The sequence below is a fragment of the Mustela nivalis genome (assembly GCF_964662115.1).
Source record: "Mustela nivalis genome assembly, chromosome: 12".
NCBI classification, from domain to species: Eukaryota; Metazoa; Chordata; class Mammalia; order Carnivora; family Mustelidae; genus Mustela; species Mustela nivalis.
In genome coordinates this window covers 35836084-35854173 of record NC_139031.1, presented here as the reverse complement: position 1 = coordinate 35854173, position 18090 = coordinate 35836084, and the positions used below count along the sequence as shown (strand labels likewise).

The window sequence follows — 18090 nt, the reverse complement described above, 5'->3', positions numbered from 1 at the left end:
TATAACATAATCACCAGGTAAAATGTATCATATTCATAGTCATGTGGATTATGTGGGGTTTGTACACCAGGGGCATGAAATCTTGGGAGTACATCTTGGAATTCTGCTCACCTCAGATAGATTTACTGTCCTTTCTTCAAGTTTAGCTATCTTTTCTTCTGCAGCATCATACCTATTATTAATACCATCTAGTATATTTTTCATCTAGACATATTTGTTACCTATACAGGTCTCATTTATGTCTTTTAAATATCTTCCATTTCTCTCCTCATAATGGTCATTTTTTTCTACCTTCTTGAATAGTTATAATAACTGTTTCAATATCTTTGCTAAGTCATCATGTTTTTCATTTCTCGTTTTTAAAAATCAAAATGTCTCCTGGTTATAGGTAATATTTCCTGCTTTTTTTGCTTGCATGGTGATTTATGATCAAATGTTAGACATGGCGAACTTTATATTTTTGAGTGTTTGGTTTTTGTTGTATTCCTTCAAATTGTGTTGGATTTTGTCTCAGCACACAGTTAAGTTACTTGGAACCTATCAGATCCTTTTAACTTTTGTCTTTAAGCTTTCTTTGTTAAGGCAAGTCTAGAGCTGCCTTCAGTCAGGAAATAATTTAGCCCTCCTGCTAAACTGGCACACTTTTGAGGAGTCTACACAATGCCCCATGTATTAAGAAATCTTTCCCCTCAGGATTATACAGAATAAACCATTCCCCACCCTATGTGACCCCTGGGAATTGTTGGGCCTTCTCATTTCCAGTGGTTCTTTTCCTGGCCTTGGGTAATTTCCTTTCAAACACTCAAAGAATAATACTCAGCCAGATACTCGAGGGTATACCTCTGAAGATTTCCAGAGCTCTCTCCTTCTCTCTCAGCACCTCCGTCTCTTCTGGTAATTTGTCTTGAAAGTTTTTCTTGCCTTGTCCACTATTTATTTTTTGTTTCTTTAATTCCACTTATGAGTGAAATACTCTGGTATTTGTCTTTCTCTGACTGACTTATTTCATTTGGCACTGTACTCTCTAGCTTCATCCATGTAATTGCAAATGGCAACATTTCATTCCTTTTTATGGCTGAATAATATTCTATTACACACACACACACACACACACACACACACACCACCTCTTCTTTATTCATTCATCTATCAGTGGACATGTGGGCTGCTTCCATATCATGACTATTGTAAATGATGCTGCAAAATCTATTCTGGAGAATCTGGAGAATCTATTCTGGAGAATGTTCCATGTATCCTTGAAAAGAATGTGTATTTTGCTGTTTTAGGATGGAATGTTCTCAATATATCTATTAGTCAAATGTGTCATTCAAAGCCACTCTTTGCTGTTCAATTTTTGTTTGGATGATCTGTCCCTTGATGTAGGTGGGTGTTAAAGTCCCCTACTATTATTGTATTACTATCAATTACTTTCTTTGTGTTTGTGATTAACTGCTTTATGTATTTGGGTACTCCCATGTTGAGTGTATAAATATTTGCAATTATTATATTTCCTTAGATTGTTCTTATTATATGGTATCCTCCTTTGCCTCTTGCTGCAGTCTTTGTTTTAAAGTCCATTTTGTTTGATGTAGTTATTGCTATCCTGGCTTTCTTTTCACTCCCATTTTCATGATAAATGCTTTCTATCTCTTCACCTTCAATCTGCATTTGATTTTAGGTCTGAAATGAGTCTCTTGTAGGCAGCATGTGGGTCGGTCTTTAGGGTGGGTCTTTTAGGTCTAAAATATTCTGTCACCCTAAAACTTTTAATTGGAGGATTTGGTCCATTTACATTCAAATTAATTATTTATAGGTATGTATATATTGCCATTTTGTTACTTTTTTTTTTTTAAAGATTTTATTTATCTATTTGTTAGAGAGAGAAGGAGCACAAGCAGGGGGAGCTGCAGGCAGAGGGAGAGACAAGCTTTCCGTTGAGCAAGGAGCCCAATGTGGGATTAGGTCCCAAGACCCTGTGATCATCACCTGAGCAGAATGCAGACACTGTACCACTGAGCCACCGAGGTGTTCCTGTTACTTGTTTTATGGTTGTTTTTGTAGTTCTTCTCTGTCTCTTCTCACCATAAATTGGCTTTCTTTAGTGATATGCTTGGATTATTTTCTCTCTCTTTTTTGTATAGTCATTACTGATTTTTGATTTGTGGTTACCATCAGGTTTATATATAACATCTTTGCATATAGCATTCTATACTAAGTTGATGGTTGCTTAAGTTTGAGTCCATTCTTTATTGCCTCCCCCTGCCCCCCAGTTTAAGTATAGGGAGTCATACTTTTGATCTTTCTGTTTTGTGAGTTTCTTGACTGATTTTTGTGAGTCCCTTGACTCATTTTTACTGCTTTTGTGGTTGCTACTTTTCTTACCTTTCCTTGTGGTCTTTCCACTCAAAGAATCCCCTTTACTATATCTCGAAGGGGCAGGAGTCAATTTGGAGTGATGCTGACCCCTGTTGGCGCTACTTGCACACTGCCATGTTTATTGTAGGGGGTGGCCTCAGGAGAGCCCTCAGGAATGCTAGGTGTGTTTGCTATGGGAGGGTGCCAGGTTGGAGAAGGAAGCTCTATAGAAGTGTGCAGGGTTGGAGCTGCTGTTAGCAAGCTAGGTGGGGAGTGTTTGTGCTGTGCTGATTTGTGTTTATAGGCTGGGGAGGGGAGTGAGAGTTGGAAATCTGCACGTGCTGGCCCCTTTGTTCTAATAGAAGTCTCCCAAAGATCCCTACTCCTCCAGCACAGGCCCTGAGATTAGCAAACAAATCCCCTCCACTCTTCCCACCCCCCTCCCTCCACCATACACTCCATGTGTCTTTCAATTTGTTGCTTCCGTGCTGTATCTCAGCAGGACTGTTTGTTGTGCTGTCTCTTTGAGGGCAATTACTCAGTGTTCCATCACCCTCCAGATTTCCTAGAGGCAAGCCCACTGATTATTAAAGTTCCAGAAGTTTAAGTCCTTCTAATCATTAGAACTGAAGAAGTTAAGCCCCTTTGGTTTACAAAGTCAAATGTTATGGGGATCATCAGCTCAGTGTAGGTTCCCAGTGCCTGGGGTGCCTGGGGTAGGGTGTGATCCTCCCCTCTCTGTACCTACAGTATCCCTTTGTCCTGTGGCCATGCCTTTGGTTCAGTTTGGCTCTCAATTTCATCTCTTCCACTGATGTTGTTCTCTAGGTGTATCTCTGGAACAAGGTAAACTTGGGATCCTCCTACAATACCCTCTTCCCTTGAAGTCTGGATGCCCATTTTCAAATGTCAGCTCCATCTTTAGGGGCACCTGGGTGGCTCAGTGGGTTAAGCCTCTGCCTTTGGCTCAGGTCATGATCTCAGGGTCCTGGGATCGAGTCCCACATCAGGCTCTCTTCTCAGCAGGGAGCCTGCTTCCCCACCCCACCCCACCTGCCTCTCTGCGTACTTGTGATCTCTGTCAATTAAATAAGTAAAATCTTAAAAAAAAAAAAAAATAAGGGGCGCCTGGGCAGCTCAGTGGGTTAAGCCTCTGCCTTCGGCTCAGGTCATGGTCCTGGGATCGAGCCCCGCATTGGGGGGGTTGGGGGGGGGTCTCTGCTCAGCAGGGAGCCTGCTTCCCCCTCTCTCTCTGCCTGCCTCTCTGCCTACTTGTGATCTCTCTCTATCTGTTAAATAAATAAATAAAATCTTAAAGAAAAGAAAATGTCAGCACCATCTTTCGATCCAGGTGACACGGTTTCCTTTCCTGAACTCTTGTGTTTTAGACACCAGTATTTCACAGGCACAGAAAACACTTAAGTTTCTTTGTCACAGGATCCGGAGCTTGGCTCTCATCTAATACAATCTGTGACATTATGCATCTATCTTCAGGGTTAATACTATTCAGAACCCAGTGAAATATTTAACCACACCTTTTGCCCCAAGTACTTTTAAACAACAGTCATTGGCATCTGAATGACCTGAAGGTCAGTGTGCTTTAGCACTATAGATATTGGAGATGGATATTGCTTCAGTATGAGAATTTGAGTAACAGAAATGTTTAGTAAAGAGAAGACAAATTAGTTAACTTTTGAATACTTCCTCTCAGGTAACTTGAATGTAGTAGATGCTTGCACAACAAAATATCATTTTTCTGTAGTGCCCAAGTGTCCGTGTTCTTGCTTCTCCTCATGTTCCAATCTGTGTTTCCAGAGCATGGTGTTCACACAAACTGCAAATGGTGGACAATGACGATTTGCAAGATTCATTCATATGATGTTAAATATTGTATGTATGTGGGCCTAGATGTAACCTGAATAAAATGCAATACCAATTCTCTGTGCTGTCAACTAAACGGTTACTAAATGCTAGAAAATTGTGCCAATTTGTGTTTTTTAGGAAACAGGTGTCAGAAGTACAAGGGATTTTTGGGGGGGAAATGTCTATTAAAGATCAAGGGAAAAGGGAGCAAGAATGGGTCAGGAAAGCGTTCAGACCACAATGTAGGTCTGATACCTATGGAGAGGAAAGGAAGTAAGTTTGGGTAGGAGGAGCCTCTGACTGCAATATAGTTCTGAGAAAGTCTTGACCAGCGGGGATCTCTGGTACAAAGATTGCCAGTAGGGGAGTCCTAGATTAAACAGAAATGACTAACCCCTCGTTTCCCTGTCTCGTAGCCTCTAACTGAAAGCTCCCTTGAGATGGCAGAGCCTCAAACTGCGCACTGAGGCGGATCCTGAAGGGGTGGCTAAGGGCCATGGATAACTGCGTACTTCGTGGCCATTTTTCCTTTGAAGAGAGATCTGAGTGGCTTACCTCCATGGCTGCAAAAATTGTAAATAATCTTATTTTTATAAAAAAGTTAGTGAAATTTAATATTTCTAAAAGATAACTTAAAATATCACTAATCATGCTACAACATGGATAAAATTTGAGAACATTATGCTAAGTGGAATAAACCAGTCATAGGAAGACAAATACTGCATGATTTCACTTATGTGAAGATCTAAAATAGTCAAACTCTTAGAAACAAAAAGTAGAATGGTATTTGCTAGGGGCAGGGAGGAGGGCAAAAGGGAAGTTATTCAGAGGGTATAGAACAATATATATAGTTTCAGTTTTGCATGATGAGAAAGTTCTGGAGATCTGTTGCACAAGGTGGCTATAGTTATGAGTGTTGTCCAGTATGCTTAAAAATGGTTAAGATAGGGGACGCCTGGGTGGCTCTGTGGGTTAAAGCCTCTGCCTTCGGCTCAGGTCATGATCCCAGGGTCCTGGGATGGAGCCCGGCATTGGGCTCTCTGCTCAGCAGGGAGCCTGCTTCCTCCAGTCGCTCTCTCTCTGCCCGGCTCTCTGCCTACTTGTGATCTCTGTCAAATAAATAAATAAAATCTTAAAAAAAAATGGTAAAGATGGCAAATTTTATGTTATGAGTTTTTACCACAAAAAATAGCTTTTATTTTGATTTAATTTTAATTTTATTTTTAAAAGTAGCTTCCATATCCAATGTCGGCCTTGAACTCATGACCCTAAGATTAAGACCTGAGATCAAGAGTTGGACATTGCACCCACTGAGCCACCCAGGTACCCCAATAAATAGTTTTTAAGAGTCATTCATTATAATTACTATTTTGCCTTCTCATTTTAATATAACATTTTGAAATAAGAATTAAAAGTAAGTTTTTTCTTTTTTTATTGAGGTATAATTGATATATAGCATTATATGAGTGTCAGGTGTGCAACCTGATGTGTCTATATTTGTCTATAATTGTGAATTGGTTACCACAAAAAGTCTCGTTAATATCCATCACCAAATAAGCTACATAATTTTTTTCTTTTGATGAGAACTTTTAAGATCAACCCTCTTGACAACTTTCAAATACACAATACAGCATTGGTAATGTACTCACGATGTTGTACATTACATGACATGCTGTACCTGTAACTGGAAGTTTCTGCCTTTTTTTCATCTTACCCATTGCTCCCTCACCTCCCACCCCATGCCTCTAGTAACCACCACTCTGTTCTCTGTATCTATGAATTCAGTTTTGTTTGAATTCACGTTTGTTTGAATTCAGTTTGTTTGATTCCACGTTAGAGAGATCATATGATATTTGTCTTTCTGTGACTTATTTCAGTTAGCACATGATACCCGCTAGTTCTAGCCATGTTGTCATGAATGGCAAGTTTTCTTTGTCCTATGGCTGAAGATCACATTTTCTTTATCTATTCATCCATTGATGGGCACTTTGGGTGCTCCCCTGTCTTGGCTATTGTAAATAATGCTGCAGTGAAATAATAAATAAAATAATAAATAAAATGCTGCAGTGAAATAAATAATGGTGTGTATGTCTTTTTGAGTCAGTGTTTTCATTTTCTTCAGCTAAATACCCAGAAGTGGAAATGCTGGATCATATGGTAGTTCTGTTCTGTTTAATTTTTGAGGAACCTCTATACTGTTTTCCAGAGTGACTGCACCAATGTAAATTCCCACCAGCTGTGCATTAAGAGTTCCCTTTTCTCTACATCCTCACCAATATTTTCACTCTAGCCCTAGGCTCTGCAAACATTGAGATCTGCTGAGCTTCCATTTCTTTCAGTCATAAACCTCTCTATCCTAAGTATAGCAATCTAACCCTAACAGCCTGTTTTTTTTGTTTTGTTTTTTGTTTTTTTTTAAATTGTTATTTCAGAAATCTGAGTCTTAACTGTAACTTGTCCCTGATGATTTAAAATGGCACAACCCCTGGGTTGTGCACATGCTGGGTCCCAGGGAGAGGGAGGGGTCAGGTGGGAGGAAGGAAGTCTCAGAGGGGCAAAGTGAGGAGACTGGTTTAGTATTTTATGTAAATGTTGCCAAGATTGAAACCAGCAGTGAGGAGTGGGTGTTATAAGGCAGGAAAAAATCTATCATCTTTAGAGGAAACTGAACAGTGAAATTAATTATAGCCCATAACGAACATATCTGGACTTTACATTTGTCTTAAAGAGAAAAATCATAGAACTCAACCATTTTTTCAGACAATGTTTTGGCTGTTTTAAAATGTCAAACAACAGTGCACACTCAGAAATATTAACTAAAAACTTTGAATTCATTCTCAAGATTTTCATTAAATCAGTACCACCTAGTGTTAAGCTGTTTTCAAAAGACTAAAGGCTGGTCGGGAGGAGGTGTAGATATGTGGAGAAATTTTGAAACTGCATATATCAGAGCAAACTGGTTGTGTCCTGTTACTGGGAGCATCAAATTATTATGTTATTGTGTGAATGAATACAAAAGAACAGGCTTTTATCCAGGGGGCAATACTTCTAAGCTGTTTGGCTTTGGAATAGTCACTTAACCTCTCTGTGCCTTGGGTTCCTTATTGATAACAAGGAGAGATTATGATCCAGTAGTCTACCCTTATTGGCAGGTTTGCTTTCTGTGGTTTCGGTGACTCATGGTCAATTATGGTCCAGAAACTGATGATTGTCTTTCTGATGAATTGTCTGAAGGTCAGTCTTGGCTTCGCTATGTCACCTCACTTTGTCTTATCAGGTAGGCATTTACTCATCTCATATTATCATAAGAAGGGTGGGTACCGTACAGTAAGATATTGGGTACGGGGAGACCATATTCATATAACTTTTATTAAGTATGTTGGTATAATTACTCTACTTTTTATTTTGTTATTGTTACTGAACTGTTACTGTGCTGAATTTATAAATTCCACTTCATCATAGGTATAGGAAAAGTTTCGTGTATCTAGGGTTCAGTACTATCTCTGGTTTTAGGCATCCAGTGGCAGTCTCAGAATCTATTTCCCATGGATAAGAGGGAACTTCTAGTATTTCTTATCCTATTAAGCTACCGTGATGATTAAATGAGATTATGCATGTGAATAAAATACTAGAGCAAGGGGACGCCTGGGTGGCTCAGTTGGTTAAGCAGCTGCCTTCGGCTCAGGTCATGATTCCAGCGTCCTGGGATCGAGTCCCACATCGGGCTCCTTGCTCGGCAGGGAGCCTGCTTCTCTCTCTGCCTCTGCCTGCCATTCTGTCTGCCTGTGCTCGCTCTCTCCCCCTCTCTCTCTCTGATAAATAAATAAAATCTTAAAAAAAAAAAAATACTAGAGCAGGGCTTGGCACATACCAAGCATTCAGTAAATATTATCCATAGTTATTGTTTCCTTATCCATGTGTATTTGCTCCCCTCCATGAATTGCTTCTACGTCTAAGCTAACTGTTGCCTTCCAAAATGTGTGTTCAGTAAGAAAGCATTGAATGGACCATTTTAAACTCATCACCACCACAAATCAAAATAAAACTACTCAAAGATTGTATGATAATCTTTGTAGTGTGTCCCTTGTCATCCTTGTACCAAAAGACTAGTCTTAGATTAGGGTGGATCGTCCATTTTAAATTCCTACCATGAGTCTGAAAGTCAGGTTTCAAAATGATTCTTTGAAAGGGCATGAAAGCAGTTTATTTTTCATGCCTATTCTTGAAATGTATCACAGACGCTATGAAAAAAGAGAGGGAGTAGGAGGCAAGACTTCTTAGATGAATGTGAGATTTAAGATGTTACTTGCCAAAGAGTTTTGGTCTTGTTTTTACACATTTCAAAATTATGTCCCCCAGGTTTCAGTGATGATACCCAAACTTGGTGGAGTGGCTAATGAGAAAAGCAAACGATTCTGTCTGATACTTCAGGACCTCTGCTCTACTACTAACCACTATTCACCCCCAACTCTTCACTACTGTTCACTGTTCACCCAGAGAGCCATCGGAACAGAAACACTTTGCAGTTCCAAATTGGTGACATCAACAGGGAATATGGGAAAATTTGAGGCCCTTGAAAATAACTGGAAATTATTACATGGAATGCTATTTGAATTCTATTATATGGGATTCTATTGATTTTTTTCTTCCTTTCTGACCAACCTTACTATGCATTAGAAGTCAGAATCCCTCTCGTTGCCCCAGTGAGAGCCAACTCTGAACATTTTTCTTCCTTGAGAGACAGACCTAGGAAAACAAAGCCTCTAATACCCAAATCCATTGCTTGCCTGCTTCTCAGTCTGGAGTTCCAGTTCCATGTGTGAAGAATAATTCTCTCCTTGACACTGGCTATTTCAAGGGAGAGGGAGCTCCCCAATCTAGAATGGCCTTGTTTGTTAGATCTTAAACCTCTCCCCTAAAAGACAGCTAAGAGTCACTTTGACACAAAGGTTCTGAAGACAATGCCAGCCACCCTCAAACTGCTCATAAAGTGGCCGGTGTGCCATCTAGAGGCGCACATAGTGATCATCATGCCACCATGGTGCCGGTCACAGCTCTTGAAATGGACTCCTTGAGTCTCTTTAGACTCAACATCCCAGGTTCCCTCGACTTGCTTGTATTTCAGGGCTTTGAATCGACTTCCTCGCTGTTTAAAATTCTTGTATTACTTTTGGGCAACTTCCCTCCAAAAATGAGGTCCCTGCAATGAAATATTTGACTCCCGGTGTGGTGTGACAGGGCCCAGTAGGTAAGTGATAACCAGTGAAGAAGACTATTTTTTCTAGCTTCTGGAGAAAACTTAGACTATACTCAATAAATTCTTCTGTCTACTCTTAGGATGGTTAAGGTGTCCAAGCTGTCATTTTAATCTTTTCTGCTTTGAAGTTTCTGGGAGAATCTTATGTCACCTTGTTCTTACCCTTGCTGACTTTAATTAAAAGACTTCTTTATCTCACCCGAAACCCTGCCTCAGATTTCAAAGCCTCCAGGCTGCATACCTTAGGAGAGCCAGTAGACTTCTTCTCATCTCTTGGCTATGGATGGTCAAACTTATGTAACCATTTTATGGGATGAGGTGTCCTCAAACATACCATGTTGGATTTTCTTTTCCGGCTCTGCAGACCATCTTGGGCAAATGATATCCATCTCTGGTCTCTTTTCATTATCTAAGCAGTCCTGTTTTCAGGTATTAAAAATTCCTATCTTAACTAATCAAATCCCCACCTCCACCCTTTGTACTCAGCTCAGGGCTGACCTATAGTCCCACAGACTGGCAGTGGGGAGGTCTGTCCTTCTGCTTCCCTGCTCCATCCTTCAGCCTCCCCCAGGGTTTGGTTGTGCAAGAGGATGACAGAAAAAGAATAGCCTGTCTTTTAACTTAGCTGGAGCTATGTGTATTCCTATCCTTGATAGCAAATACCCCTTCTTATGGATAAGCAAAGTGCTGGCCTTTCTCTGCTGAGGAGTTTCTGGGCACACCTCTCCCCTCTCATCCCCCCATGGGCCTTCTAGTTACACTATTTTCTGACTCAAGTATGGAACTTTCTACATTCTTACGAATCCTCACGTCCTATTCCAGAGACCTTATCTGGGTTCTCCTTATCCTAATGGGCATCCTTTTGGGAGCCTGTGAGGATGATGATCTTGTGATGACGGTCTGTGATGTCAAGTCTGGGAAATGGGTGCCCCTGTCCACAGCTGGTATGAGTGCTGCAGGCTTCCACTTTCCTGCTCTCTTCTTGCACTGGCAGCTCTAGCCAGTCCCTCACCTTATACCTTTTTGTTGAGAATAGGTACCAGTTTTTGTATTCTTTAAACTCTGGGGGACATGTGTCAAGCTTTCTTACTTTGGTTTCACAGTCATCTCTTCACTGGCCATTCCTTCCCCCTAAAATATTTAATTGTAGGGTGACTGCTCCTTCAGTAAATTCCCCTATGATCTGTCTCCTTACTAGGAATTCTTCATTGAGCTGCACTCTTAATATTTTTGTAATTTTCTGCCTGTATGATAAACTTCAAAAAAGCTTATGTAAACAGTTAATAATTATGAGACTTCATCAAGATAAAAAGCTTTTGGACAGCAAAGGAAACAATTGACAAAACCAAAAGATAACCGACAAAAATGGGAGAAGATAATGGGAGAAATGGCCTATCAGATAAAGGGCTAGTATCCAAAATCTATAAAGACCTTATCAAACTCAACACCCAAAGAAAAAACCATCCAGCCAAGAAATGAGCAAAAAACAGGAACAGACATTTCTCCAAAGAAGATATACAAATGGCCAACAGACACATTAAAAAAATGCTCCATATCACTCGGCATCACGGAAATACAAATCAAAACTGCAATGAGATACCACTTCCCACCAGTCAGAATGGCTAAAATTAACAAGTCAGGAAATGACAGACTTAGTGAGGATGCAGAGAAAAGGGGAAACTTCCTGCATTGTTGGTGGGAATGCAAACTGGTGCAGCCACTCTGGAAAACAGTGTGGTGGGTCCTCAAGAAGCTGATAAAAGGTATTTACCCCAAAATTACAAATGTAGTGATCCAAAGGCACACATGCACCCCAATATTTATAGCAGCAATCTCCACAGTAGCCAAATTGTGGAGAGAGCCCAGATGTCCATTGACAGATAAATAGATGGAGAAAATGTGGCATATATAAGATGGAATATTGCTCAGCCATCAAAAATGAAATCTTGCCATTGGCAATGATGTGGATGAAATTAGAGTGTATTAAGCTAAACGAAGTAAGTCAATCAGAGAAAGATAATTATCATACGATCTCACTCATATGTGGAATTTAAGAAAACAGGATCATTGGGGAAGAGAGGAAAAAATAAAACAAGACAAAATCAGAGAGGGAGACAAACGATAAGTGACTTTTAATCATAGGAAACAGAGTGGCTGGAGGGGTGGTACGGGGGGTTGGAGTAACTGGGTGATGGGCATTAAGGAGGAGGGCACATGATATAATGAGCACTGGGAGTTATATAAGACTAATGAATCCCTGACCTCTACCTCTGAAATCAATAATACATTATATGTTAATTAATTGAATTTAAATAAAAAATTTTAAAAAATAAACTACACAAGATGAAAAAACATTTAACAATGAATCTTGCATTAATAGTTACATCTCAGCGTTGCTTCACGCTGATAAGCTATAGCCTCTGACAAGAGGCACATGTACACAGGAAGCTCCTTCACCCCAACCAGGACCGAGCCCGGGGTCTCTTTAATACAGTGGTGAGCATCCTTATGTGATCTGGGGATTCATGAGCAATCACCTTTAGTCAAAATAAGGAGGCAACAGCTGTGGACCCTAAAGGGTCTAACAGGAATTAGACGTTTTTCCAGGCTGTGAGCTGCCTCTGAAAGGCCTCCAGCAGCTAAGAGACCTGTAATTTAATCACAAGAAGAGTTGGGTATTTGTTCCTATGTTTTGTAACTTCAGACTTCAGACAGGTCTTATACATACACTTTTTAAGAAATAAGAGCCAGTTGGACTGCAGAGTATGCTCGGGGTCAAAGGGCGCTTTATCCCCTCAAATGGAAATGTACATACACATTTTTGCTTGTCGCTTAAATACTATACTTAGGATAGTGACAAATGCCTTAGACCTTTTGCATCTTGCCTCTCATTAGTTACTCCCTCAGAGACTGTGTCTTATCCCTAGAAACCAAAACTTCCCTTTGGGAGATGATTCTGTATTTCTAGGTAATTCTAGCAATTGCTCTGTAAACCCCTGGCTATTCTGGGTACCAATGGTGGGATCTTGCTTTAGTTAAAAAGCTCTGCTTTAACCTAGAGCAACTCTTTTTCTCTCATTAGATGACCTTGAAAATGAAGCCACTCCTTGTCATCTTTGGGTGTTTCTTTTTAAATCGAGAAAGATTGTTAGAGAAGGTGACCTGATTCAGCGCTTCGTGCTTTAACATGAGGCATAACAGTTGTGTTCTGTGGAATAAGCAACTTTCCCAAAAAGTGGCCTTATTCATCATTAAGGTTTTCATGGGGAGGTAAAAATTAAAGTTAAAAATAGGCTACCCAAATTTGCAGACCACTCATTTTAGTGTATTGTGTTACTGTATAGTCCAAAAAGTAGAAAGACACAGTCTAATGGCTTATGGAAGAGAATATGAGAATTCACTCGTAGTTTGAAGATTTTCTGATGAGTTACTAAACAGATTTCACTCATGGGGAGAATCTATCTTGTAATCCTGGTGGCATCTTTTTCTAAAAAAAAAAAAAAAATGCACAGTTCTCTTATGCACAATAGTTTTGACATTTTTTTAGCATGCAGCTTAAATCCCTTTGTCTAAGGTTCTGGCTCTAAATTCTTGACCAGGCAGAAGCCCAGAATGAACTGTGAATGAAAGAAGAAATTAATTTGACAACCAGTACCATTCCGTCCCTGGGAGGGTGTGAGCAGTGCAGTGCTGCACTCTGTTGGGCTGCTTCCGAAACAGTGTGCATTTTGTCTTCCAAGAGAGTTTTCCCAAGGAAATGTCTCCAGTCACTTGCCTGGGAATAACCTGGCTGTTGATTCAACACAGAGACGACTCTTTTAACAGAAGAGCAAAAGAAACACTAAGCGAAGCAATAGGGTAGAAAATGAAATGGTAAAACTCTTTGATGGACAGTGAATGTCTGTATGCCCTCTGCCCCCACTAAATATATGTTGAACCCCTAATTCCCGATGTGATGGTATTTGGAGTAGGGTCCTTGGTAAGTAATTAGGGCCTGAGGGTGTAGCCCTTGTAATGGGATTAGTGCTTTTATACAAGAAATGCTTTTTTTCTGCATCTATGGAGATGATCATGTGATTTTTATTCTTAATTCTGTTACTGTGGTATATAGCACTTATTGATTTGTGTATGTTCAGCCATCATAGCATCCCAGGGATAAATCCCACTTCATCAGAGTGTGTGATCCTTTTACTAGGCTGTTGAATTTGGGTGGCTAGTATTTCGTGTAGGATTTTTGGTTTCGGCTGGCGCTTTGATCTTGGACTTCCTGGCATCCTTAACTGTTAAGAAATAAATGTAATCTAGTTCTGGCCAATGAAATATAAGAGCAATTAGGCTGGGGGAAAGACCCCCCCCCCCCCAGCATAAGAGCAAAAGCTTCAGGAGAAGAAAGTTCCATCTGTCTACTCATCCTTCGCTGTTTCTGGAGCCGTTAGGGGCTGTGCTGCCTAGAATGTGGCAGACACCTTGTAACCATCAGGTGTTAATTCCGTGGAGGAAACTACTGACCTGGCAGCCACTGACCACCCATGGAGCCAAGCTTGGAGCTTCTTGTTCTTCAGGGTTTAAGCTTCTGAGGTTGGCTATTCTGTTACTTAGAGCCGAATGCTTTTCAGCCGCTAGAGATAGTTTAAAGTCTGGGTAGGAAATAATGCTTCTCTACACCACTGCCTGGAAGAGTGTTTAAACAGGCTATCCTGCCTGCTCTTAATTCCCTTAGTCAGTGCTTTAATTGCTCAGTGACCTGGGAGCCCTGATGATTACAGTTCAGTGAGACTTGAGATGTGTAAAAGCAGACTTCTGACCTGAAGCTGGCCTCTGAAAGTGTGGTTTGGGGGCCCCTGGCTGGCTCAGTTGGTAGAGCAGGCATCTCTTGATCTTGGGGTTGTGAGTTTGAGACACATGTTGGGTATGGAGATTACTTAAAAAGAAAATCTTTACGAAAATAAAAATTAGATCATAAAATCTTTTAAAAATAAAAAAAAAGTGTGCTTTGAATGGCATAAAATCTTCCACTCAGTAGATAAAATAAAGTGAATTTCCTTGTATCCCGCTTTCAGATCTGACATTCTAGTGGTAGAGATTATTTTTTCTCAGGGTCTTTAAGAGTTTTCTTTCTTTCTCACTTTCAGATTTTATTTATTTATTTGACAGAGAGAGGGAGAGAGAGCACAAGCAGGGGGAGCAGCAGGCAGAGGGAGAAGCAGGCTCTCCACCGAGCAGAGAACCCGTTGTGGAACTCAATCCCAGGACTCTGGGATCAGGACCTGAGCTGAAGGTAGATGCTTAACCGACTAAACCACCCAGGTGTCCTAAGAGTTCTTTCTTAATTTGCATATTTTCTTGAGCAGAGACTAGCATCCTATAGTTTTACCAGCTCACATATCGGGTAAGATGGAGAAGTATAAGATGGGGACAAAATAAATAGAAACTTAGGATCTGTGGATTGGTAGGGATCTCTGAGATCATCTAGCCTCACACCTTTATTTTGTAGATGAAAAATACTGAGGATTGAAGAGGTTCAGTGGTTTACCCAGATAATGTTCACCTTAGAGCTAGAATCTTGATTCTCACACTTCCTGCTCAGTGAATTTGATACTTGGTTGCCACCCCCAAAGTAAGTGATTTAACAATATGCTGGGGAAAACCTTTTGCAGTTTCTCTATCTGGGTCTGGAATATGTGGGCTTGAAACTTCATTTGAATAGTAAATATACTTTTTGCAATTGTCCGGGTGAGCAGCAGGAAAGGAGTGGATGGAGATTGGAGGGAACAGATATAAGGCCACTGGCCTCAGGATTTTGTTGAGGTCTAAGTCTGCTTTTGCCCTCTTTCTGTTGGAAGGGGCAGTTCCTTCTCCCCCTCTTCCTACCTCCATTCTTACTGACCACATAGGCTAAATGCATAATTGTCTTTAATAAACAACCCATTTAACATTTTGACACTCGTTACCTCATTTAACAAATGTCACTGCAAGGGTGCCCAGGTAGCTCAGTCGTTGGGAATCTCCCTTCAGCTCAGGTCATGATCCCCAGAGTCCTGGGATGGAGCCCTATGTCGATTTTGGGCCCCCTGCTCAGCAGGAAGCCTGCTTCTCCCTCTCCCATTCCCCCAGCTTGTGTTCCCTCTCTCTGTGACATAAATAAATAAAATCTTAAAACACACACACACACACACACACGTCACTGTATTCTATATTTACAGTTGCATCACATTCTCTAAAGAAATGCATTTCTGAGATTTGTAAAATTAATCACTACTATGCATGTTTATTAAAGTTTCAGAGACTTTATTTCTGTGGGATTTTCAACTAAAAGTATTTCTTAAAATTAAGGTTAAATTATTTAAACATATTCCCCTATTTTTGTCAGTGTTTAAGGATCTATAAGGAAATGCATCATTTAAATAAATTCTGACTTTTTACAAAAAGGAAGACTTTGTTGCAATGTCAACAGTAATTAGTCACTGCCTTAGACATGCTGTTTTTAAATATGATCTTTCAAAAGACCCACACCTGTCATGTTTTTGTTGTTTATTTTTGCAAAGACACCTATACAATCCTATTCTGAATATTCCAAGGATCATAAATCTTGAAATGGTTTCTGTGTTCTTTTGCCCTCTGCTGGCTAAACTGAGACCTTCCTAAAAATCATGTCAATTAGATAATCTATGGTCATCAATGTACATCCTCTGTCCTGCTCATGTTTAGATCTATGTGGCAGGAGCCTCCTTAACAATCTTTATGCTGGAGATAAAAATCTAGCTTTAGACTGCTGCTGTTTCTCAAGATAATCCATGACCTGATGGCTCTAGCTGTGAGATCTCTCTGTTCTCAAGCATTTTTGTATTTATCCCTGGCATCCTATGATCAGTACCTTATTATATACTATTCTATTTCTGAATTGTCTCTACCGCCTAATTTAGTAGATACATCAGTGTGTAAATATAAATAAGCTCTATCATTCTGTCTTGCTTATCAATTGCTTGGTGTTTATCTTGTTTTCTCAGTATGACTATCAATCTTCTAGGCCTTCAGCCCCATCCACTGGATTCAAAAGAAGCTTCAGCCATGGCAACTAAGCCCTTATACATCCTCCAGACTTTAATAGGAATGATGAGGGGGCCTTCGTTCTTGCTGTCAACCTGACATTCCCAGGCATCCTCCAGTCCACCTGTGGCACTCAGGAGGGAGCACACACATTTGGGTAAGGTCCGCCCTTCCCCTGGGGGCCCAGTAGAGGAGACTTAACCAGCTCATTGCCTTAAACACCAGTATTCTGCCTGTCTTTGCTGGCAGTGAACCCAGCCTGGTGTTACTTAAAGTCTACTATCACCAAGACCCCACTGCTCTTTCTCCTCTTCCATGTAATTCTCACAAGTCTGGGCTTCTGAGGTAGGCTGTGGAGTGACTGCTGCCCTTGGATTTCTACTATTGTTGGTTTTTTTATGTTCTTCTTCTTTTTTTCCCCCCCAGAGGGAGAGTTTTTGAAAAATTGGAATTTGGGTGGCTGGCGTTTTTATCCTAAGGAAAAACTCCAGAAGTTGTCTTCTGATTTTTTGTTCCGTTTTGGTTTGTTTTCTGAATGAGGTAGAAAACAAGACCATCAGCTGAATGAGGGGTGGGGGGAGAGGGTGTAATGAGCTCTGGGGGGAGCTGGAGGCTGAAAGACAGGGCAGTGTTACCTGCTAGGGAGCAGGAAGACACTGCTTTAGGTCTGTGGTAATAAATTTAAAGTAAGACCAGTCAGCATGACCATGGGCTTTTTTCCATCCTGTTGTGGTTTTACCAAATGGATGCAAAGAAATGTGCAAAACAGATAAGAGGACAACTGTAAAACGCTCCGTGAAACACAAATAGAGACAAATAAGAAGACATCCCACCTTCTTGGGTCAGACGAGGTAGCATCAAGGAGATGCCAGTCCTCTCCCAAGTTGATATATACATTTATTATGACTACCTTGTGGCCTTTGTTTTTTTACTGGAGTCAGAAAAGTTTCCAAAGTACTTTACTGAGAAAGGCACAATGGACAAAAGATATAAACAGGTGGTTAAATGTTTTTTAAAAATGTAGAGGGAAACGGCCTGTAACTATCTGAAAGGATGGGGGAAAGGAGAAGGGAAGATGAATCATTAGAAACTATGGAATCAGAGAAACAAACTGGGTTATAGAGGGGTGGGGGTGGGGGGGATGGGTTAGCTAGGTGATGGGTTTTAAGGAGGGCATGTATTGCATGGAGCAAACAATGAATCATGGAACACTATATCAAAAACTAATGATGTATTGTTTGGTGACTAACATAACATAATAATAAAAAAAAGAATGTTTGCTTGTTTTTGCCAAATACAAAGGCCTTGAAAGGATAAGTAAAAATATTAGTGAAAATGATTTTGTACAAGGGGGAGGAAAAAGGGCTGAGGAGATGGAGGTGGAGGTGACACTTCCTTAAAGATAATGACGAGTGTAAACATTTTACAAATTAAAAAGTAATAATAAGATGAAATGTAAAAGGAAAATAAAAGCAAACTCTCAGACTGGAAGCAAGTGAATATAAAATGAATAGCAGGTCAAGGGACCCCATGCCTCTTGTTAACCCTTCATGTAGGAGTTTCCCCAG

The 18090-nt window shown here is 40.4% G+C and overlaps 1 long non-coding RNA gene across 2 annotated transcripts in view; it reads left to right on the top strand.

Moving 5' to 3' along the window:
• Positions 1-16844, top strand: part of LOC309845318 — a 41418-nt gene extending 24574 nt beyond the window's left edge. The window contains exons 3-4 of one of the 2 annotated variants that reach the window (XR_014301208.1): positions 16503-16679; positions 16772-16844. This is a non-coding gene — a long non-coding RNA (uncharacterized lncRNA). Of the gene's footprint in view, positions 1-16482; positions 16680-16771 lie in introns of both variants that reach the window. The other variant, XR_014301209.1, reaches the window with a different exon arrangement.
• Positions 16845-18090: the final 1246 nt, after the last annotated feature.